The sequence below is a fragment of the Mytilus trossulus genome, chromosome 10, assembly GCF_036588685.1.
Source record: "Mytilus trossulus isolate FHL-02 chromosome 10, PNRI_Mtr1.1.1.hap1, whole genome shotgun sequence".
NCBI lineage: Eukaryota > Metazoa > Mollusca > Bivalvia > Mytilida > Mytilidae > Mytilus > Mytilus trossulus.
Genome location: NC_086382.1, coordinates 56,486,469 through 56,511,782, shown reverse-complemented (window position 1 = coordinate 56,511,782; position 25,314 = coordinate 56,486,469). Strand labels below are relative to the sequence as shown.

At 31.4% G+C, this 25,314-nt stretch overlaps 1 long non-coding RNA gene across 6 annotated transcripts in view; it reads left to right on the top strand.

Moving 5' to 3' along the window:
* The window catches only part of LOC134688215 (uncharacterized), a 76,349-nt gene extending 55,447 nt beyond the window's left edge, over nt 1–20,902 (top strand). For 4 of the 6 annotated variants that reach the window (XR_010101795.1, XR_010101797.1, XR_010101796.1 and 1 more), the window contains exons 3-6: nt 812–903; nt 6,491–6,552; nt 16,050–16,208; nt 20,418–20,901. This is a non-coding gene — a long non-coding RNA (uncharacterized LOC134688215). Of the gene's footprint in view, nt 1–811; nt 904–6,490; nt 6,553–16,049; nt 16,209–20,417 lie in introns of all 6 variants that reach the window. The other 2 variants (XR_010101792.1, XR_010101793.1) reach the window with 2 other exon arrangements.
* The last annotated feature ends 4,412 nt before the right edge of the window (nt 20,903–25,314 follow it).

The following is a 25,314-nucleotide window of genomic DNA, read 5'->3' as shown; positions in this document are numbered from 1 at the left end:
ACAACTTAGTGTTAAAATAAATCAATATAAAGCTTTGGATTTGATCTTTTGGTTTAGAGGCAGATAAACTTCTAATTGATTTCGATCAAAATTGACAAGAATTTAGATATAACCCGTTATTTGTCAAAGAATAACAGCTGTTCTAGTTTCGTCTGATGACCAACATCGGTCATTATTGTCCGTAATTTTGTTACACTACCCACAAGTCGAATACGCCAAATTAGAGTTCCCAGAGGAAGGAATTACGAGAAGCCGTAACTTTATATTAACGGTTCATTAGTGCGTAAATTCTGTTTGTGTAATTGCAGCATTAACACAAAGCAGAAAATTTGCAATATTCCGAGTGATTTTCACGTCCGGGTCAATCAAATAATAGACGGTTGCACGATCATACTATGAACGTCTCTCTTCCAAAAGTCGCATTCAGTGCATATAATTTTATTATTTAAAAAAAGAAACACGTGTCTGTATTGTTCAAATATTTAGAATTTTCAAACCAGTCACATTTTACTCATTTTTGACAAAATTACAAATTACTTTCAACACTAGTGAAAAGTAAATCACAAAAATACTGAACTCCTAGGAAAATAGAAAAATGAAAAGCTCAAACAAACCAAACACATCACTTGGAATACAGTCGGACAAATAAATACATAGACATATTAGTTACGAAATTCGATAAATCTTGAGGTCATTTTTTTATTATAGAAATATGAAATATCGCTACATGTATTTTCGATCTACACGATTTCAATTCTTGAGATCTGACTTTTTTTTTTTCTTCAATGATGTCAGATGTTATTTTTTTCAGGGAATAACAGCCTTAACGTGCAGGAATATTCCTTCCTGTTGTATATTAAATGCAAAACTATCAATGACATTGGAGAAACTTACTCGTACAAAGTGAGTTTGAATTAATGCAATACAAATATTCTAGTTGGTTTTCTTCATGTTTAGATATATTAAAATCACAAGAAAAAAACCTGCATAGTGAATTAACGACAAAAGAGACAGTTTTCGTTTCACACCCTTGTTACTGTGTACACTACTTTTAACTCGTTCTAAGTGTCAGTGTCTGTCAAATAAGAAGCTTTATACCTATATATCTAAATAATGACAATCGTTATATGTAACTGGCAAATTATTGAGTCGGATATTTCGATCTTAAAACGTGTTAAATAGCATTTCTCTTATTGATACAAACATTTGACTTGGAGTTTTGGCTGAGTCACTAATAGGATATCACATTTTATTTACAGTGATGTTGTGATTTTAGGCCGCAAATTCAGAAACGATCATGTAAAATTATTGCTCCATTTAATAAAAATGCTCTTAACGGTTATAAATATATCAATGTAGTAATATCTTTGATTTTGTTTTTATCGATACTTACATTGGTTTTATTTTTGATATTATAATAATAATCAGTATTGCTATCAATGTTTCAATCTGGCCAATACATATATAATGACATCGCGGAAGATCAGGGGGTTTATTCCAGACTGATAATGATGTCATCACACTAAATTTGATAAATGTGTTTTGATTGGTATTTGAGTCTTAGAAAACGAAGTTCTGTAAAAGTTGAAATTTGGACTAGCTTAAAGTAATGATATTTCAAGCGGCACTTTTTGTCTTTTGCTTTTTGTTAGTTTAACCCGTTTTTGAGTTTTATTAGTGCTGTTGGTTGTAATTGATTTTCGTTCATTTTATCAGTATAAAATAAGCCGTTAGTTTTTTCTATACTTGGTTGCACATTATGTCATGCTGCAAACATTTATAGCTTATTTTACGTTATGAGCTTTGTTTGTTGTTGAAAAAAGTTAAATCACAAAAAAACTGACCTCAAAATCAAAACATCAAAAACGAATGGACAACAACTGGCATGTTCCTGACTTGGTTCAGGCATTTTCAAATGTAGAAAATGGAGGGTTCAACTTAGTTTTATAGCGCTAAACCCTTCACTTTGTACGACAGTCTCATCAAATTCCGTTATATTTACAAGATTCTTTATTTCTTAAACACCATAAAGATACAATGGTACAAAGAAGTTCATCAAAAGTCATATAACATAACACAAACACACATGACAAGATGAGATGAAAATATCAAATAATACATGATAAACAGTATAGTAAAGAAGAGTGGTGATTAACCAGGAAGACTCACTTGAAAAGTTATAACCCTGATAAATTTGCACAGCTTTTTCAACTTATTTTTAATTTTTAACTGAAATAGTTTTTCAAATTTTAGTATGTTACATCTGTGCAAGAAAAAAGTATCCAAATATTGTGCTCGAAAATTTGCCAAAGAACTACACTGCAAAGTGTAATGAAATTCATCACCAATCTCGTTACAATGACATAAGTTACAATATCTAAGGTTTCGCTCAATCTTATTCCATCTACCAGTTTCGATGGGTAACTTATGGTTACCCGTACGAAATCTACAATATGTTATTCTATCTTTATCATTTAAAATATTCAGATATTCCTCAAATTCAAAATTTTGTTTATACAATTTGTAGGCCAATGATGCGTGAACTAAACATACATTATAAAGGCCTTATTGTGGTTTGTAGTTTTTGTAAGGAGAAGCTGTGGGAAAATGTCCAGTTGGTTCTGTTTCACAGTTTAACAGTAATACTAGAATCACGTGACCTTTTTGAATTGTTCGCCAATACACTGTTGCTGTTTGAACACAGATTGTGAGAATAGAGGACTGAATGTGCTATCTTGGCAAATAAATTTGATCTTTTTTTTAATTCTTTAAGTCTTTTATCTAATGTAAATGGACAACTTTGGCAAATCATATTATAAAAAATGAAACAAGTTTACACTTTTAATGACAATAAACGGAATATGTTGTCATATATTGTAACAGCATATGTCATGTATGTTAGTTAGTAAAAATACAATGATAAACATATGGTTTTGACAGCCATCAATATGTTAGGTAATATGTTAAAATATCTGCTTCATTTATCGATAATTAGAGGATTGTTTCTTAATGGGAGTATGTCATAAGTGTAAATCAAGTTGGTTGAATGAATTTAAGGTAGGGTAGATGGGAAGACAGTGACTATGAGAAGTAATGTTACAACGACGTCTGTAACGATTATCACTTTAAGAATATTATGAGACTGTCATACAAGTGAGAGGTTTAGCTAGCTACAAAACCATGTGTAATGCATCATGTTTTACGAAAGAAAATACCTGTACCAAGTCAGAGATATGACGTTGTTATCCATTAGTTTGGTGTGTTACAGCGTTTGATTTCGCCATTTGATTAGGGACTTCTTGTTTTCGATTTTCCTCGGAGTTTCGGTATTTTTGTGATATTTTCTGAATTTTAGACATGATGTCTTTCAAGACTTTTCATATTACTAAACGTATCTAAGTAGTACAAACCGAAAATATATAATCGTATTGGATTGATATATACAAATATATATATAAACTTTACTCAAATTATTTAAATCGTCAGTTTGGTATTGTTGTTTCTGTATTTTGATTCCTGCATTACTACATCAACAAGCATTTTGCCTGTCCTCAGCTAACCCGTCTCGATCATGGCCTCTTAATTATATCGTAGTTTGATAAAATAGGAAGTAATTAGGTTTATCACCCTGGAATATCAGACAGATGTTTTATCTTAATACGTCATCAAGGATAGAATACTTAGTCACAAAGAGGCAATAGTTCTACGAATTAGTAGATTAAACGTATATTTCCATTGTTATCGTCAAATTATATATAATTTGCCGAACGTTAAACATTTGTTGACATAATAAAATGTCATTGATCCAAAAATTAAGGCCTTTATTATAACATGAAATAGATACACCAGTTTTACTTAACATTCATATTTGTGTTATTCACATCAACAGATATATTTTTGACATTTCCCGTACATGTATCATTCGGTAAAAGGGAGAGAACCGCTTATTTCTTGGATAAGTCATATATTGCCATTTTTCAAAGTTGGTTGTTTAACCATCGTTGTGAAATCAGATTGATATTTAGTCTTTCATTATGCAACATAATATTAAACGAAAAATGTACACATAAGAAATATAAAACTATGTGTAACGATGCCATCATAAAATATGTACTATTAAATAAGATAATTTAATTCGATCTTTTTTCCCCATTCTTTTTGCTAAAACCGTAAAGTTAAAGCAGCCATTCTATCATGTCAGTATCTGATGAGTCAATATAACTAACTAATAAAAGTGATTTTTCATTTCTTATGACAGAATCCAAATACGGTAAATTAACGAGTCGGGATAATTAGTGTGATCATGCTAGTTAAATTCAGAGGATTTACCGCACAGAAGCACACTGTTCGTTTTCTAAATTGATAAATTATACGTTTCAGAACCAAACCGCATCTAAAACTTATAATTACAACGAAATCTTAATTATTTCCAACACGTGCACAAAATGCAATAAAATTGCCTTTATTGGCTATCAACATGAATTACGGCTATCCAAGGAATTTGAGGATTCTTTAGGAGGCCTGTCTGATTGAAATTTATGTTACAATGAAATTATTGAACAGAGCTCATTTAAACAGTATAAGGGTGTTTTAGGAGATTTGTCAGTATTTCCCTGTAATCTAATTGATGTGTTGTAGTCTATACCATGGTTTTCAGGCCAATTTATGAGAAGATCAGTAAAAGTTTCTGAACAAAATTCCCGGATAAATGTGTACCGTAGCTAACAACATCGAACTACATCAAGACAAGAAACGTTTCTTTTAAATCACTTGTTCCTTCAAATGTCATTGTAAGCCGTACTACAAAAGCTGACTAATTCGTCTTTATTGCTTTAACAACCATAACGGTCTTTAGAGAAAACAAATTTTGCAAGCAAGTCACGAATTCCCCTTGAATAGATTTGCGTTGGGACCTGCAAATAGAATCTAATTTCCCAGTCATTGTTTGTAAATTAGGCGTTCGGCTTTTGATTGGATTGTCTAATACATTGTCGACTCGGTCCTAATAAAAACGTGTCCCCTGTGATCCCAGAGAAATTGACCGTACAGAAGCCACAATTGTCTCGTTAGCACAAAAATACGACTGTTTTATATTAAAGAAAACTTTAGCACATTCATACTGACAAATATTTTCCATTATCACACTGCCAAATATAAAAAGATGAATTTATGACTAATGTGATTAATGAATGACTCTAAAGTTATATATTTAGGGAGCTACCATTTGATTTTTATGGGGGGGGGCTAGGATGAAAAATTTTGTCCTGCTTTTTTTTTAGTTGTAATCTCTGTCCTGCCTTTGTTTTTACTCTATTCGGTCCTGCCTTTTTTTTTACTAGTTTATCCTGACTTTTTTTACACAAAATGTCATCCTGCCTTTTTATTTTACCAAGTTGCTCATCCTGCCCTTTTTTTTACTCAAAACTCCTGTCCTGCCTATTGTTTTCAAATTTCATCCTAGCCCCCCCCCCCCCCCCCCCCCCCCCCCCATAAAAATCAAATGGTAGCTCCCTTACTTCAATGATATCAAACACGAAAAACAATCTGTACTTTGGCATAAACAGTAATTAATATCAAATTTATTTTTCACTTAAATTTCAAGAAAAGTATTTGCTGTAAATAAATCTATAGTTAATTGCAGAATGGATACTCATATATTGAAGCTGCTATTGGGATCAAACATAGAAATCACCACTGCAATATTCTATACGTACTGTGTAATTCATTTCTTAAAAAAAACTGATTCAATAAATTTTCAGGGGTCAAACTCATTGAAGATACCTTGCGTATTCTATGCCATTCAGTCGAGTTTTTCTTTCATTAGTGGCACTCGACTCAGAACAAGTGTATACAATGCCAAATATTCAAAATAGTTGTTCCAAATCTGACCTATGGTATCTATGCCTGAGTTTAGAAGAACTTAATTGATTTGAAAATTTTAGCTTTTAATTTAAAGGAAAAAAAATAAGATACCTTTCAGAATGCAATCACTTGGAATGGGCATAATGAAATCTCTCCTATTAATAAACTGAAATGATATGCAAAAAATATAAAACGATATATTAACAAACTTGTAAAGAATGGTAATATTATTTGTTAAGCAAACACACATAGTCTTCAGATATTGTTTGTATAAATTCAAGACAAATATGATGTTATAGCCTGAAGTTCTTTGTAAGACTCATAACTTAACAGAAAGACAACGAAACAAAGGATATAGGTTACAGACACACATAGTCTTCAAAAATTGTTTGTATAAATTCGAAGAAAAATATGATGTAACAACCTGAAATTCTTTGTAAGACACACAACTTAACAGAAAGACAACGAAACAAAGGATATAGGTAACAGTTGTTTAACAGCGAGACCGGTTTAAAGAATAAAATTAATTTTCACAAAGAAAACAGGGATTTTTACTGTTGAAACAAAAGAATTTTCATGAGCGCATCAAACTTATTCAACTCATATAAATGTTATATATTCTTTGAAGGTTAGACAGACTTAGATAGTATGAAGGCGGAGAGTGACTCAGGGAACATAGTGCAAAATTAAGTATGTAATATAATTTTTATTACATTATACTTTTATTTTCATTTCAACAATTTTATTGTATTCATTTATAATGTTTTGTCTGATATTGTGTGCTGTCTTGTTGAAAAGTAATGAAAGCCTTATTAATAATTCTTATTAGGACATATGTTAACAGGTAAATAATCAAATTTTCTAGACATGACATATGAGAGTTCCATATTGTAAAATTGTGATAAGATCTAAAGTCGAAAAAAATCATTCCATAAAGATATGAAACCCGAATCCAACAAAGGTTATAAACAACTTGTACGATGTGATGATGACAATATGAAGCCGCGATAAGATCATGTAATATTACCCGCGCTTTACAAGACCATTTAACACTTTACTTGTAATTGGAGAAAAAGGGACGCAATCAAGAGTATCTGATATCATATATGTAATAATTACCCATAGTTCTTTTGTCAAGAACTATATCTATCAGTTTATTTTCTCAATGATGTACCGATAAAAAGAAGTGAAAAATCCATTTAAATCAAGTTTATGACGCCCATGTAATTTATATTTGGTATAAATCCTTTCCAATTCTAAGGCTTTCTTTACTGGCATATATGGCTTAGTTTAATTACAAACCCATATTATTGCATGATAATTTTTATTTTACCATTTATCTAAAAAAGATCTTTATGTACCATAATTTACACCATTTTCTTTGTATATTAGTACGTTTTGGTAAGTTGCATGATACTTTTGTAGGTGAAAAGCTTGCTACCATTGATGATTTTTTACATAGTTCCTTCCTTTTCTAAAAACAAAGTTGACTGGAAACAGATTGGTTTGTTTAAATTCTCAGACTAAATGTGTTTTCATACTTAAAGAATGTAATAAATGCAAAGTTTTATTTATCAAAAATAAAATTGTCAAATTTCACACAGATTTTTTAATTAATTGCCACATAAATTATAAAACGTGTTTGTCATGTCATAAGTCGTAGGAAGTTGTCTTTACATGTAATGACAATTGCTATAGAGTTCTTTGTTTTGTTTTCTAGTATACGTTTTGATATTACTTCGCTGTCACTTCTGCCTCAAACAAAGATATTGAGGTGTAATAATGACCAAGCCACAGACTGCACTTAATGTGTCATCTTGTCATTCCATCGTGATAAAAGTTTAACCTAATTTGACCTAATTTCGTAATGTTTCAATCTTTTATATGTTTGCTCTACTAATCAAGTTCGTCATATTTGCACAGAACAAAGTAAACTCACAAATAAACTGAACTCAAAGGAAAATTCAAAAAGGAAATTCCCTGATCAAATGGCAATGCCAAAAGCTCAAACACACCAAACGAATGGATAACAACTGTTGTATTCCTGTCTTGGTACAGTTACTGCTTATAAAACCACTGTTTAAACTTGTGAAAAGCACATATAGATCATGTTGTTCTAAAAATAAAGCATATGAATGAGTGTCGGAATAATTTTTCACTCCTGTATAATTAATTGTTTAGGCCAATTTGTTAAAATTTTCATTTTTATCCATTATTTGTTTTCATTTTTATTTCAGAACCCTAATATGTTTTTTTTTCATTTTTTTCATTTTTTATTTCATGTAATGTACAACCGATCCAAGGCATCATGAGCTAGTTTTTTTAAAAATTCACGTGGATGTACATAGTTCAGAATAATTGACAAGTACAGTAGTAAACTAAAATTAAAAATATGGAATAAATAAACCAGTATATAATCATTAATCCCAATGTTGAAAGTCAAATATTTAACATAATAGTTGTAATCCATGTTTTGACTCAAGACATCCAAGAACTGGATTGGCTGTAATGTATGCATTATTTAAAATATGATTTTAAGAAGTGGCGGAAAATAACACTTTTACGGCCTGCATGCGAAACATCATGAACCTATAAATGAGAATGTAATTATTTTATTTATGATATTCTGAACAGGAAATCGTTTGGTCTATTTTGTTTTATTCCGCTATATTTAGCGAGATTATAGACAACACATGCAATTTAAAAGTTATAAACATGGCAAATCAACTAGTTAAAAGACTAATATCCTTTTAAAGACTGTATATCAGTATTTTTTGAAATCTTAACATAATTTTTGTACTTTTACCTGCAATAATCGGATATGTTACCTAAATCTTTAATTCACTAATGGTCTTTCAATGCTGTAGACATATGTTCTGTAGACCAACTGTGTGGACTTATTTCTAAAGGATAATACTCAACAAATATTATGATCGTATGCTTTAAGCTTTCCTGTGCAAAATTTCCTGCATATATTGGCTGGAAATTGCAGATATTTCATCTAAATCTAATGTGTCAAATTAATCAGATTTTAAGAGCGGGAAAAGGTTAAGTAACCATTGCAAAATTATTCAATAGTTTATCCTACTTCCATTGTTTGACTGATTAACCATACTACATTTTACATGTCGCTGTTTTTTTGTTATAATACTCTATGTCCAAAATCACAGTGACCTTACATTATTTCGCAATACTAATCGTGAATTTGTCATTTCACACCATTGGATCTTTTCCTCGGGTAGTACCGGTCAGACATCAATGGCATCAATCTAGTTAAAGACGTAACCCAATCGACAATCAATAAACTCATCATAGATACCAGGATTGAAATTTCATATTGACGACAGACGCGCGTTTAGTCTACAAAAGTCTCATCAGTGACGCTCGAAAAAAATAATGTTAAAAAGGACAAATAAAGTACGAAGTTGCAGAGCATTGAGGACCAAAATTCCTCAAATTTTCGCCAATACAGCTAAGGTAATCCTTTCCGTTTGTTATTAATAACATAGATCTAGTGATGGATGAAACTTCATGGGGCATTATTTGCTAGGCATCACGACATCGTTTATGACATAACTTCCTAGGATATAACAATCCGCAATCAATGGAATCGTTGGATGAGTGGATTTCGTAACTCCATTAACTGTTAGACATCAATGGCATCAATATATTGGTAGACGCTACACCCCCGGACATCAGCCGCCATTCATTGATGACATCGATTAGGTGGCTGACATTACTGTCATTGAAACCAGCAATGTTTTATTAATAAATTTGATACATTGGTGGACATTACTTCCTGTGACATTAACCGTCAATTACCAATGATTTTGATCCATTGGTGGACACTACTACATCCTGTGACATTAACATTCAATTAAAAATGACATTGATCCAGAGGTGGAAATTACTCCCTCAGTCATTAATCGTCTCTATCAATCTAGTGGTTGGCGTTAATCTCACTGACAATTACTGTCAGCCATCGACACAGTGGTGGACGCTACTCCCTCGGGTATACACCTATTACAGCAACCATCAATTGCTGAACGTAATTCGCCCGTATAACATAAAAAATTATGTCATTCTGTTAAAAGAAATTGTACTCGTAACAAAAACACTTGGAAAGCTCGACGAGACTCGCTTATCTTCCTGTTTCTAAGCTTGTACAAATAATGTGAATAATTTTCTGACAGAGTTCTCATTTGGTATATATTGCCGTTAGTATTGACTAGTATATGTCAAGGTGTTAGTGTATACATGGGTTTGAATTTAAAGCCCTTTTTTTAAGATAAAGCTCTTCAACTGCTTTGGTTCAAATATTCGGCTTCTATCGTTCATAATGAACTGAAATCCAGCAAAAGGCTTGGGGCGCGTGCAAGTTATAAGTAGATTTATTTTTGTTTAACCTCTTTGTTGTTTTATTCAAGGCCATAATCGTGGAAAGAATGTCAAATATACTCTAAGAACGTATAAACAAAATATTGTTTTTTAGAAAATTGCAAACTAAGTGTGAAGAAAGACATTTTAAGACTCCTCCTACCCATCTCAATTATATGATCAAGGTTTGAAAAAACAATTATTCAGCCCGTGAATAAATTCTTCATGTATTGTTTTTTGGTCTGGAAAAAAAGATGAGCGTACGTTAACCTATATATGTATAATATTTTATAGTTGAAACTCTCAGTTATAACAATATACAAATATTGAAAGGTATAAATAATCATTAATCTTTGTACGTGTCCATTTTCTTCTGGACATCTTCCGAATCAATTCACTAAGTGAATTATAATTTAGGATATCGCAATTAAAATGACGGACAATCAACTCACAAACAATTTCCGAGGAATTCTGTAGTAAACCTGACAATCATAATTAAATTTCCCTCGTTTCTTCTATGCTTTATGAAGCTGGATAAACTGTTTAATTTGACATCCTAGTAGATCATGCTAGCCGTTTACTGCAATATGAAAAATCGATTTATTAAGGAGGTTTAGTTTTGTTTCTATAACAGGTTCATAGAACTGGTGTGCGATGTAGGAAATAAGAAAAAAAAGAAAAAGTTCGAATCGATCTGAAAAAAAAGTTGGAAGAAAGTGTTCAGTGACAAACATTTGGAGAATTTTATTTCCAACTATAAAATATAAAAATTCAAAGTTATGAAGTTTTAGGTCCATATATATTGACAATACTATTTCTGTTCTCCTCACATCAACACGGAAAATCAGCTAAATAACATCACATGAACTATGATACGACCAATCGTCTCATGATTTTACTCCCAGTTTCATTGTCATACAGTTGCCAAAAAAACATCCAATCTTTTTGTTGTCGGTTTCATTATCATACGGTTGCCAAAACAAATCATCTCTTCTTTTTAATACCAGCTTCATTGTCAGAAAGTGACAACAGCTGTCATCCCAACGGATTTGCTCCCAGTTTTATTGTCACACAGAAGTCGAAGGACGTCTTCCAAATGTTTGTCTATCCGTTTCATTGTCATACTTTTGAAAGTATATAAAGCTTCTATACTATGTTAGTTTTTTTGCGATATTTCCCATCTTTTGATGCAAGTAGCTCGTTCCTTTTTGAGTCCATGCGATTCTCTCAGGGTTTTTGTATTGTTACCTGAACTTGTCTCTTCCTAGCCATGCGATTCTCTCAGGGTTTTTGTATTGTTACCAGAACTTGTCTCTTCATAGTCGATGCACAAAATTTGAACATCAGAAACTCTTGTCGTCTTATTTTTCTTCTTTTCAGATAACACTATTATAGAGCTTTATTTCCCTCTGAGTTCGGTATTTTTTGTGATTTTACTGGAATATGTAATTAAAAAACAAAAAACAAATTTCGTATTGAGCCTTGTTCGAAGACTAATTGGCGGATGTATTAAATCGTAGATGAATTTATACAGACAATACTTCGGCCAAACTCAAACACAAAAAATAAACAGCACAAACCTAGAAAATACAAAATGTCATTTCCTATGCCCAGGACGGGTATAAATGTTCCTAGTTTGTAATCCGAATTTGTTTTCTCTCAATTGATTTATAAATTCTGAACAGCGGTTCGCTACTGTTGCATTTATATGTAGCTTATTATAAGCAAATCGAATAAAGTTGATTTTGTTTGAAGAATCATTTTGTTCTGAACAGTAGATTTTCCATACAGAATTGTTTTTGGATTTAAGACTTTAAAACGGATAAAAAGTCTAATAAGGCGAGCTTGGACAGTTCATTTTATATAAGGTTGACTACACAAATAAACTGCATACAGGTATTGTCAACTACATAGAAAAATGTTATTATTGTTACCCTATCTTATTTAAGGTTTTGTTTCGTAAAAATATCTGTTCGTTTAGCAATAGATATAAGAAAGCAAGACTTTTATGTAAACATTGAATGAACAAATATTAAACATTTGAAATAAACAATCTTCAAACATGAAATATTTGAAAAACGCTTGTAACTTAATCATATCATGATCAATAATATACAAAAAATATTATTATTTTGAAAAAATATAGAGAAAACTGAAATTGTTATGATGGATGGACAACTAGTATTTATCGACGTCAATACAGTATCTTTAAAATAATTCACCTACTACAACTCACAAAAATCATAATTCAAACACGAGTATAAATTCCAACTTTTAGAATAAGAATCTTAGAATTTCAAATATATACTGTTTTGTAATAATGTAAGCTAGAAACGCATTACGACCACAAAAGACTCATTGATAATCAAAGCAAAACCATTAAAAGGCCAAAGCAAGTTAAAAGTTAACTTGCAATGAGGATAAAACATTCAAGAAGGGTCTTGTCAAATACAACCATTCCTAAGTAGAAACATATGTGGATTTTAGTTCTCACTGATGACCGGGGCAATGTTTAATTCAATATACTTCTTATTTCGAATTTATCAAAACAATGTAAATGATACAGTACCTGAACACAAACTTTCGTTACAAAACTAAGTGCGTAGTATGATGCATGTGTACATGCACTACGGTAAAGTGTCATACGAATGACGCCACTTTGTCTTTTATTTTTTAAATTTGATGTTTTAAAAATTAGTTATGACAACTGAAAAACAATTAATAAACAGGAATAAACAAGTAGAAGGAAGTAATGTGACAATTGATACTTTCGTTTTGTCAATATTTCTATTGATGTTAGTAAAGGAAGGTGATTGGAAATTTCCATAGTTTTCTAAAGGTCATGGACTTGTTCGAGACAAATTATACAAAGCTGTAAATGTTAAATGAAAGATAAACTGCACCCATTTGTTCCTTAACCAAAGACGAAAAATGGCAGTTACCTCAAAAACTACTAAACATACAGGTTTATGTTATAATTCATTTAAGAACACATTTACAAATTTCATAGATGTACGCATTATAATTAGTTTGATTAAACAAACTGTAACTGTATGAATTTGATGGTGATCTGCTTAAAATAATAGCATGCAAACCTACAAATATAAATATTATAAAAATGTTCATTTCTTTCAACAAAACTTATCTTAAAAGTGACATTTTTATAACAAGGTGGCAAAATACTATCCTTTCGACAAGGTTTTTAGAAAGATGATTGTTTGCCTGTGTAAAGTTCTATTTAAACATCTATGGAAATAAATGAAAAAATGCATTATAACATTCAACTTCACCCATGGGCATTTGGTAATTTCATCTAGTCTACATGGTTAATTTCACCAGTATTCATTCAAAAAACAAGGATAGAGTTATTGATTGAAACTTTTGTACCATAAATCTTAAGAGAACCATTTCTACAAATCTATATATTAGGAGAGAAATGATATATTACACATTAATTGCCACATGGGTTTAGGTAAAATGCTTATTGTTGAAGGCCATTCCCGATTAATTCAACCGAAATATGTCTATTTGTTCCTTTATTCGTGTTAATCAGATTCCATATAAAAGCTGTTCAAGAAGAATGAACACAAGCGAGAATTCTCCTACACTTTCGTCTTCCGCTTATTAGACGATGTCCTTGACTGAAAGACGCCAGCTCCTCATTTTTAACAACTTTCAATTTCCATATATCATCATTTACATATACGATAATTATCTCCAAGTAGATACGATATTCCAGGCTTGCATTTTTTATGAAGTTTTTTTATTGAGGTATAAATGCTGATGGAGAATACTTTTAAAAGGTTCACGGACATTATCATTATTGAAACTTTATTAAGCCCAGGTGTCCGAAGTGTATGTATGCATTTACCTTCTATTAGGAACGCTAAAACCAAACCGTTGGAAATCCACGGATGTCTATACGTATATAGAAACGATTGATGCATAGTTTGATCAACCATTATGTAATTTTATTTCATCAAAAACATGACTACCGAAACGTACCTTTTGTCATAGCCATCTTTGTTATCTATAACGGTATCGAAATTATCATATCGCGAAATTTTTATAAGTCATAATAAATAACATGGCTTGTACAGGAATTTAACATCTTGTTAATTTTAGCATTATTTTTTAACATTGTCATACAGCGGAAGGTTTAACAAGCTATAAAACCAGGTTCAAAAAAACAATTTTTTCAATGTCTTGTACCAAGTCAGGAATTTGGCAGTTGTTATCAAATAATTCGTTTCTTTGTATGTTGACGTTTGTTTTTGTTGTACTTCATTGGTCATTTTGTCCCCTTGTATTCCTTTTAAAATTGATTTGCCTTCCTCTGTTTTAGATTGTAAACCGGATTTGTTTTATGACTTTTGAACACTGGAATACTACTGCTGCCTTTGTGTATCCATGTTTCTAATGTATATGATCTCTTTTTTGTTTGAAGTTTACAGTGTTGCAGTTTTTGTTGTTATTTTGTGTGAGGTTTTTATGTATGTTCAGTGTTTCATTGTTATAGTATATTGCGTCTTTTGACAAAATGTGTTTTGCAATCTTTTACAGTTTTTCGTGATGGCAAAGAGTTAAGATTATTTATAAGTTCTAATGATTTATAAAAGCCATCATTTGACCCCTTGAAGTTGTAAACATTTTTGTTTTAAATAAGTGTTAAACTAAATATTTATAAGGACATTTTTTCAATGATTGAATTTCATAATGCTTCACAATTTCCGAATTGAAAAGTTACCGTTGTGAACCGAAGTTCCGTGTTGAAGACCGTACTATAACCTATACTGGTTTATCATTGATACAGTCATATTTATAAGTTTACTGTTTTCAAAACTTTTGAATTTTTGAAATACTAAGGCTTTTCTTATAGCTACCTCAGAAATAGATTACCTTAGCTGTGTTTGGCAAAACTTAGTACTTTATTTGGCCTCTTTAACTTTTTGGGATTTGAGCGTCACTGGTGAGTCTTTTTTAGAAGAAATGCGCTTTTGGCGTCAATACAAAATGTAATCCTGGTATATATGATGAGTTTTTCTACTTTTACAAATTGCGACTTTGACGGAGAATTATCGCATTGGTACTCATACCACATATTTCATTATCTATAACAAATATCTACCTTACCATGATTTCTTCTCTAAATATACCTAAGGTTAAGATCATTCCGTTAATAAATGATGTATCAATGTCTGACGTGAGTTATTAAAAGACTCTTACGGGACTAACATGATAGTAAAACATTTTACCCTTCCGAAGCCCATGAATTCACCCCGCTTTTAAGTTGTAATTAATCGTTTAGTGTCTGATGTCAACTGTTGTCGTCATTTGCAGTTGCACTGTCTTGTTATTGTTTTACTTATGATTGTGACACGTCACACATTTCTAAGGTATCTTGTACATTTATTCAAGTTTTTTTTATTGCTTGTGACCCTTTTTTATCCAATGATTTGCTACTATATTGAGTTTTTATCCAACATTATAAACCAGTGCAAAACGATTACTGTAACCATTGTTATGTTTTTATTACATTAGATGGAAAACATGATCTAGTTTTATTCTCATTTTCTAACAACTATGAGAAAATAACTTTCTTTCAACATTTTCTGGCATGATGATATTACATAGCAAAAACCAGCTCTTGACAAGATAATTATAATTTTGGAAGCAATTAATGACTTTTGAACTCAATTTTTTAAGCAGTTAAGAGCGGAATCGTATATTTTTTCTTTTATATTTCTGTTAAAAACACTAACAAAACAAATTAAGTGGATGTTATTTTTGTCTTGATACTTCTTTTTCAGATCATTGTGGCTAATCAATGTTTGTAAACTCAATTTGTATTAAAGAGCCCTACTGACGTTGATTCTATGTTTCCGGCGGCCATATTAGTAAGTGGGGCGTCGACAAAGATGATTACAGTAATAATTAAGTTTATCGTCACACGAAGGACTCACTTAGAGGTAAATTACACATGATGAGGCGTGAAACTTCATTACTAGATTTGTAATTCACAAATTAATATGTATCTTCAAACAGTTCATTTCATTACACTTGTCCAAGTAAATTTCTTCAAGACACTGTGAAGAAACACAGCACGACTTTGTATCGACAGAAAATTAGTACGCAAAAGGTTAATTTCGATGGGAATCAAAATTGATTGGAAAATTCAAACAGAAATTCTTAAATAAAATCATGGAATCAGTTGATCCGTGAGCTTATTTTCTCGGATGATAATTGACAGAAAGATCAATAATAACTCTTCAGAACTTTTAATTCAGTATAAATTTGTCACTGAAAACACAAAATAAGTTAGAAAAGGCAACAATAGTTTACATTTAAGATTCTTGTTTTTGACAAAGCCTAGTTTTGCTAAATAAGTAAGACAAATAAACAAAAAACAAAATCGTTTATCAGTAACAGCAAGCTCTAGATTTCATTAAAAGTTTGTAGAAGAAAAAAAGTGGTAAAACAAGAAACAACAGGATTTCTGAAATCTTAGAATTGGACATATTTTTTCTTTATAAGTTTTGAGAAATAAGAAACGCCAATTATTGATCGCGATTTATTTCGTGAGAGAAAAGACCAAACTAATTGATAAATGAGAAAACAACTTCAGAATTCAATATGTTATCAAAATACAAGATTTTCGAAGATTGTCAAAAATAAATCAATCAGTATACTTTTTGCAATGATATTTGTGATACATTTTCAAAATATAGAGAATGACTGCGGCAACTTATCTGCATTACATAAAAAAAAAAAATTTTCAAATAAACAATAGATCAAGAACATTCCTTAAAGCCTCCATCTGGGAACTGTATTGACTTTACTTATCTGCCAAAACTTCTACCACTCCATTCTGTTCGACCTATTGTGCAGAGTTAAACCTGTTATGATGACTGATGTACCCATATTTTGACTATTTTATTAATTGTGACTGTCTATTTAACGCATCATGTAAATGTAGCGGAATTTGATGAGACTGTTATTAAAGTGAGAGGGTTAGCGCTATAGAACCAGGTTTAATCCACCATTTTCTACATTTGAAAATGCCTGTACCAAGTCAGGAATATGACAGTTCTTGTCCATTCGTTTTTGATGCGTTTTGTTTTTTGATTTTGCCATGTGATTATGGACTTTCCAAATTGATTTTCCTCTGAGTTCAGTATTTTTGTGATTTTACTTTTTAGATTGATGTGTTTTATGCATGTAATATTAGTTACTTGCTATTTAGAAAATAAAAAGCAACATTCTAGTTATAGTAATATTTAGTTTGCACATCTCTTTCAAACATGAGATAATTAAGAGCTTGAAAAATTGTAAATATATGTTTCAAATATTTAATAATCGTATATTGCCTCCAGATGTGTTTTAGTTAAAAAAAAATCCTCATTTGGGTGGCAATCGGTAGGATGTTTTATTCCATTTATTTTCAGGATATTTTATAACCAATTTCGTCTTTGATTATTTTTTATTATGTTAAACCTTTTTCCGTTTTATTTAAACTATTTGTAGCGGTTAACCAGATAAGTTATTCAATTTATCACGTGCATACACAATATTTAATTTGATAATATAGTTTATGTTGTAAAAAAGCTAAATATCTGACTGGTTTCGTACCATTTCGTGTGTAAAAATGAAATTTGTAATAATTATGAACACGGATTTGTATTGCTTGCTTGCTTGCAATGTAATAAACAAAAATACTTTCTAGTCAGTTTCACAAAATGAAATGGATAATTTTTATAAAAATTTTGATCAATTTTTTTCTAACATCTGCGCCTTTTTTTTGTATTACAGAAAGAAATCTGATTAGGTGAAGATATTTATTTGCCTTCTTCAAATCCAAAATATTTATTTCTTCTGGCTGATTATTTTTACCACAAAAGATGGCAAACAAAATATCAGATGCGCATCAAATTGAATCTCTAACAACACGTGGAATCAGATATGTTTCTAACATGCTTGAAGTCTACAACATGCAATATGTGTGTGGTAAATAGTAAACAGAACAAATACGAAACTTTGAGTAAGGGTTTATGGTCATGCTTATATAGGATTACTTGCGCATCAGAAGACGCAAGAGAGTGATTGTAAAATTCATAATATGTTCTTAAGAAAATAAAACCCTTTAGATTATTATCTTTTATTAAAATTGGTTTGATTTAGGGATCGGGGATCGGCATTAGAACTCGACATGTAATTAGTTCTGAATTTTTAGCTCGTTATTGAAAACAAATATCGCAGTAATTCCATACAGACCACTCGTACTTAATCATGCAAAAAGGATTATCGTTCTTGCTACAAGTATAATAATGTCTCATTTTCTGTCTTCAACGTTCATCTCTTTTATACATTCTTGTTAACATGTATCCTATGTATAGTCAAATGAAAACATGTTCAGTTGTGTGGGTAGGAACCGAACATGGTAGAAGTAAATGTATAGAAAACGCCAATGAAACAATTAACACCCCACAGATACAAATACAAAATTAAAAGGCGCTTAAAAGTTCATACAGAAAAGTCGACTAACGCCGTAATATCGAATGAATAAATGACAAGATCATAATAAAGTACAAGTATGGCAATTATAAACAATACGTAAAACGACGACAAGTCTTGAAAGCAAGCTTAAAGTATTTAACCAATGTCGAGTTCTGTTTTCGTATATGTATTGAAAGACGGGTTTGGTTGTGCTACGTTTTTTAATATTTGCATCTACTTAACTTAGGAAAATATTGATGTCAGGGATGATATGTCTGCCTTATGTCTCCTATTTTATTCTTGCAATATTTCTGTGAGATTTTTATTCTAATGTATATTTCTGAATACGTGAATATCATTGTCAATTTAGTATCAAACTGTAAGTTTGTGATGGTCTATCCTCACGTTTTCTGTGACGGCTTCAATGTAGCGTTTTGATAAATATAAGGCATGACATGGCAATTGGTTTGTGGATTGATAAAGACAGATTTGGAAATAACCAATTACTGTGTGTCCCTATCTGTCAGTTCTCTATAATCCTTCTCAGATGACGTCCAGATTTAGTTATTGATTTCCGTACTGACGGTTCTTGTTGGTCTGTTTAGTTTTATCCATCTGAATATAAAGTCTTATATTGGATTAGTCTGTTTCTGTTATTCTCTTTAGAGTCAGTGAAAAAACAATGTTTATATCAAGACCATTTGTGATTATAAAAGTTTTATCTACAATGTAAAAAACAAAAAGTAAGACCTCCAACATTGTCCAACAAGCGTATTGATTTAATATTATAATGCATTCCCTGTTTAATTGTCTTTTTACGTTGTTTATCTTCTATAATGACAAGAATGAAGAATATGTATATATTTTGCCACTTCTTCGGCAGTGAATTGTCATGGAAGTTAATATCTTATTTTATCTTTTGCATATACAAATGATGCGTTTCACAGAGTGCTTTTGGTTCAAGAAGTATTCCATAGTCTACACCATACTTAGCTGCGGTATCGTAGCTCTTTAGGTCCTTTTGAAATTTTTTGACTATTTGCGGTCCGCAAATAGTCAAAAAATTTCAAAAGGACCTAAAGAGCTACGATACCGCAGCTACACCATACTATGAATATAAAAACGTCAATTCACCTTCTAAACATATTTTTTCCACAGAAATAACTGCAAGTTGGTGGAAATAATGGTTATCGCCATAACACAATAATGCATTCTCATATAGTGAATTATATCACAGTGTATATCGAAATGACCATTAGGGGACGATCATTTAAATAAGAAAATGGTAATTTGAAGAAAACTCTACAAAGCAACTACAACAATCTAATACATTTTTTCTTCAAAGCCAGCTTTTGGAAGATATATGCTGATCCAAAAAAAGCTGCAAATGATTCTCACTAAAAAATATTAATGCCGCCCCATAGAGAGTTGTGCATTGATAAGAAATATTTGTTTGTACGTACAAATTATTCTGTGTCCCATTCGCCAGACGCAGAAATTCATATGGTCGTCCTTACATGTTGTATCTTTACACCATAGCGATTACTTTAAGACCTGTTTTGTGCTTTTCGGACTATGTTGTCGACAATCAACAAACACCAATGTTTACCATTATAAATTACTCATATTAGTGTAGTATCAATGAAATGTTTTCTTGTACAGTTGTTGTTTTCCTTCTTTTATAGACTGTATGAAGGAGAACCTTAAACAGAAGATTTCAACAACAGTCTAAAACAACTGGCACCACCATATTAGTGTTCACTAGACCCACACGAAGAATGGAAATCTAAACATAGATATTACAGATGGGGAAATGTGGACATCGTAAAAAGATTACTTATTTCAGACATAAGTGACTAAATACTGTATCAAATGTTATAAAGTCTGATAATCTGTTAGACAAGCTTTTGCAGATGATCTTTTGACGAAAGTGTCAGTAAAAATCACAGACATCTACAAAAACACCGATTGCTAAAACATGAAGATAATTACCACCTTTGTATTCCATGTCAGAAATATAAATAAAAAAAATAATAATAATTTTGTTTTTGTTGACTGTTGGTTTAAAAAAATGTATACCTTTTACTATGTTCATATCTACACTATGGACGACTGAGATGTGAATATTATGGTAAAGGAACATTTATTCATATGATATATCTGCTTTATGATGTCTCTTGAAGATGTTGAATGAATGGAAAATCGGGAATAAGAGTTCAGTAAGTCATATTGCGATAAAAAAAACACTAACGATTTGTTAATATTGGTAACCATACTGATCATAACTACTAAGTATGTTTCGTTCACTATAATATTCGGGTGATACTGGTTTAGGGAATGATGCTGCACTTGATTTGTTATAGCTAAATTTGGAACTTGTCACAATTCAGTTGTTTACCACTGAAGCTTATGAATCTGTACCTGAAAAAAATATAATTGTAATAGTTCATTTAAAAAAATAATCAATGACGTTTAAAATACACTATGTGATGTCATAACGTGTGTGTAAGTGTGAACATTCGACTTGTAGTTGATAGAAAATGTTTAATAGGCATGAATGATAAACTGTGTGTTTATTTCTATGAATTTTGGGTTTTTGTGCCGTTGAACTACAACCAATAACATGCCAAACATTTAAGGTGGTACCTAAACTACAGGGAGATAACTCTGAAAAATCAGCAGAACGTTTTAATGACGTCGTGCTGTTAAGGGAATATTAAGCTTCTCAATGATCAAAATAAGTTTTTGTCAAACTGCTATATAACCAGTGTAACTTTTCTGATTAAACGGTTGGTTCAATTTTTTTGAAATTTTTATATCTTTGTCAAAAGTTCAAAGTAAATACTTTGTCAAAATTTTAAGAAAATTAAACGAGCCAAATTAATTTTAACTTAGGTGTTAGGTACCACCTTAAGAGTTTTATTTTGGAAAATCTACACATTTTTTCACCACTTTTTCCTTGAATGTGTCTGAAATTTAATTCGATTGTTTTTGTCTTATATTGATGGTTATGGTTATTTTGGTAATTTGATTCTTAATCTTTTGTGTACTTGTTTGTCTTTTTTAACCGAAGGTTCGCCATCATACTAACCTCTAACAGACACTTGCAGAATGAACAATGTCTTGTATTTCCAAATGACAATGATTCAACTTTTCTTGACAAAGCAAATACTGCCAAAGTTTTATGTGAAACAAATCGCATCAACTGCATCATCGGATCGAGTTAAAATCAGCAGTTTAAGATTCCAGAATAAAAAATAAATTCAAAAGATATCTGAGGTCATGTAACAACTAAACAATTTCTCGTTCTTCCTTGTTTTTTAAATTAATTTCAATGTTTAATTTTATTTACCGAAAGAGTACAACATCTAATCTATTTAGTGTAACAAAAATCAACTTATTTTAGCAAAAGAGCTTACACAATGTATGTTTCATAAAATCGGAAGGACACTTGGCATTTAATTTTGGATTTACTGAGTCTAAGATAGCATCAATATTGGAAATAATAAATCAGTCTTCCTTACAAAATGGAGCTCGAAATGTGATTTCCTTAAATGTTTAATTTGGTTGTACGACAAAAGAATCCTTCGCTTAGTCTTCATTCTATTTAATCTTTCTCGTGTACTTTTTCTTCATATCACAATCGCTAACGGAGGGGATTACATCCCCAACATGATAAAGTTTCATGCTTTTTCAATAGCTTTATTGATGAATAACAATCTAAAATCTGACGCTTTATAATGCCTTAAACCTGATGGGAGTACTAACCGTTCTAATCACACACTGCACGATGCTACAACGAGATTTATAAGCAATGGATCACGTTTTGCTCTTTCCCATCATAGGCTATGTCATAAATAGTTTGTAGTCTGTAGAATCGACAGATATAATTAGATTTCCTATCACTGATCGCCCTTTATTGCAGTCATGGGAGAAGTCAAATGCCGTATGTACAATGTTATGCAAAATGAAGGCATCAAAACAATAAATTCTAATTAAAATTAAAAGAAATTAAAAGAAGCCATAAATAAACAAATCCTTCGGGAATCTGTTATTCTGGAAACCAACTGTCGTATTGGATTATAATTGAAATAAAGTTATTATTTCAACACTCAAATAAATAAAGTTTAAATTAGACATTTTATTATTTACGCTGTACGTTTTCAGTGATTTTTAAAAAAGTAATTACATATGAAACAATGGGCGTTCTCTTTGCTTGATATCATTTAAAAAAAAGGCAGAGAAAAACTAGTAAATATAAAGAAACAGAAACGAAGAAATGTCTAAATCGGCAGCAAATCTGTTAAGTACGTCCAGAAAGAAAACGTAATGACAAATATCTATACACTAAACATGACATAGAGACTTGTAGATTATATTCTAATCATCCATTTGAAATTAAACTCAATAAACTAGTTACTGTTTGCATCACTGAAACACTTTTAGATTCAAAATCAAACATGTAAACTTCAGTATGTAAACTCGATTATAGTTAATTTAGATTGTACAGCCTCATTCAGAGAAAGAAGTATAACAAAATACCGAGCTCCGAGGTATGTTCAAAAGAGGGGGAATCCGCCAACCAACGAAACGAATTGAAACCAACGTCATATTCCTAACTTTCAGTGGCGGATCCAGGAATTTTCATAAATGGGGGCCCACTGACTGACCTAAGAGGGGTCCGCTCCAGTCACGCTTCAGTGATTCCCTATATAAGCAACCAATTTTTTTCCAAAAAGGGGGGCCCGGGCCCCCTGTGCCCCCCCTAAATCCGCCTCTGAAGTCTTTGACCACCAAACATGATTTGAACATCTGACAACTATTCAAAAATATAATGAAAGAAATATCCGAAACCCAGGAAACGATCGTTTAAAGATAGCATTGAAAGTTTCCTCGTCTTTTGATGAAAAAAAAAATAAAAAGATGCGGTATGATTGCCAATGAGTTATTCATTCATCACACATTCATAATTTTTACATTTCCTTGTTTTCATCGTTTCACGTGATTCATGAACATTTTTTACAAAGTCCGCGAAAACTCACCTGAATCACCAGCATACATTTTTAAAAAGAGTCACGTGTGAGTAACATAATCAATTAGCAGTTTTTATTGGTATTGAATTTACAAAATGGAAATCAGATAAACTGTAAAGTAAGTAAATTCATGTATATAAAAAGTAAGACAAAAATTATAATCGCCATATCATGAATAAAACGAGATGCGGTGTAAATGTATATGCGAGAACAACCCAACAACAAAAAGACACAAAAAAATCTAAACACGTAAATATAACACACATAAATATTTAACATCACAAACACCAGAGAGAAAAGCAGTTATACCTCAATTAGTCATACAACTCCAGTTGACAATTCGCGAACGAAACTGAGGCCAAGTTGAACAGATCTTTTTTTTTATTATTGTAAAACGAACTTAACAAATATTCATTTATTTACTAATGTATTATTGTTCAGTGGTGATCAGTGGTTTGACGAAAATGAATCAAGGTGAGACAACTGAATTTTTGTTCTATACCACTGTTTATTTTTACGATTCTGATATATGCTAGGCCTTGTGTAACTTTTTTCAGAGCGCAGCAACTCTTTCAATTAAACTTAATATGATAATTCAGTTAACCATAGTAAGGGAAAAAGCTCAACGCAGATTTTAGACATTCATAATTCGTGTGTGAGTATTTCAAATTTATAATGTGATATTCTAGTATGGTAAGATTTGGGATTTGCTATATAATGGGCAAGCAGAAGAAAAAGGATTTTGGCTTCCATGGCGGCAAAGAAAAGGACCAATGACAAGTAACCGCATGTAATAAAATCTAATAAAATACTGCATTATATTTAGAAAAAAGGGGAAAAAATATTGGTATGTGATTTTTAAATTACAGTTTAGTTTAAACATATTTATTTATAGTGGATTGGGAAACAAGTTTTGCAACTTATATTAATCCCTCTCCACTTTGCGGGTGCGAGTGCTGCCTTGTAGCGGCATATTAGCCTACTCTTTTTCGAAATCTACAAGGGTGTCTTTAACGTGCAAGAGATGTGGCTCTCTCTTAACACGGGTCAGCCATTTATCGTCCCCGTCCGACGGACTATCATCGTTTCCTCAAGACCATAATCGCAAATGGTGTCAAGGGAGAGCCGAAAATTGAGTTCCTGAAATTTTCATCCCAAACGGGAATCGAACCAGGAACCTTTGTGTTAGTAGTCCGATGCACTAACCACTACACCACGGCTCTCATAATTACAGTAAAAACAGGGATAAAAAAGTTGAAGGTAGCAATCAAAAAACGTAGGAAAACAAACCACACCATGGTCGCGGAGAAAAAGACCAATGACAAGCAACAACACAACAAAACACATGAAAGTGAAGAATGTGAGCCTGGCTTTACCCATATATGTTAATAAGCATAAATAAATAAATATTATATACCGAGGTTCAGACAACATTGAAAAAAAACTACCTCATCTTCATATTATTTGGAATAATGATAAAGCAGCTAACTTGCAAGTCATGTTATATAGAATAAATATTTAATAGATCAATATGGAAATTAAGGATACT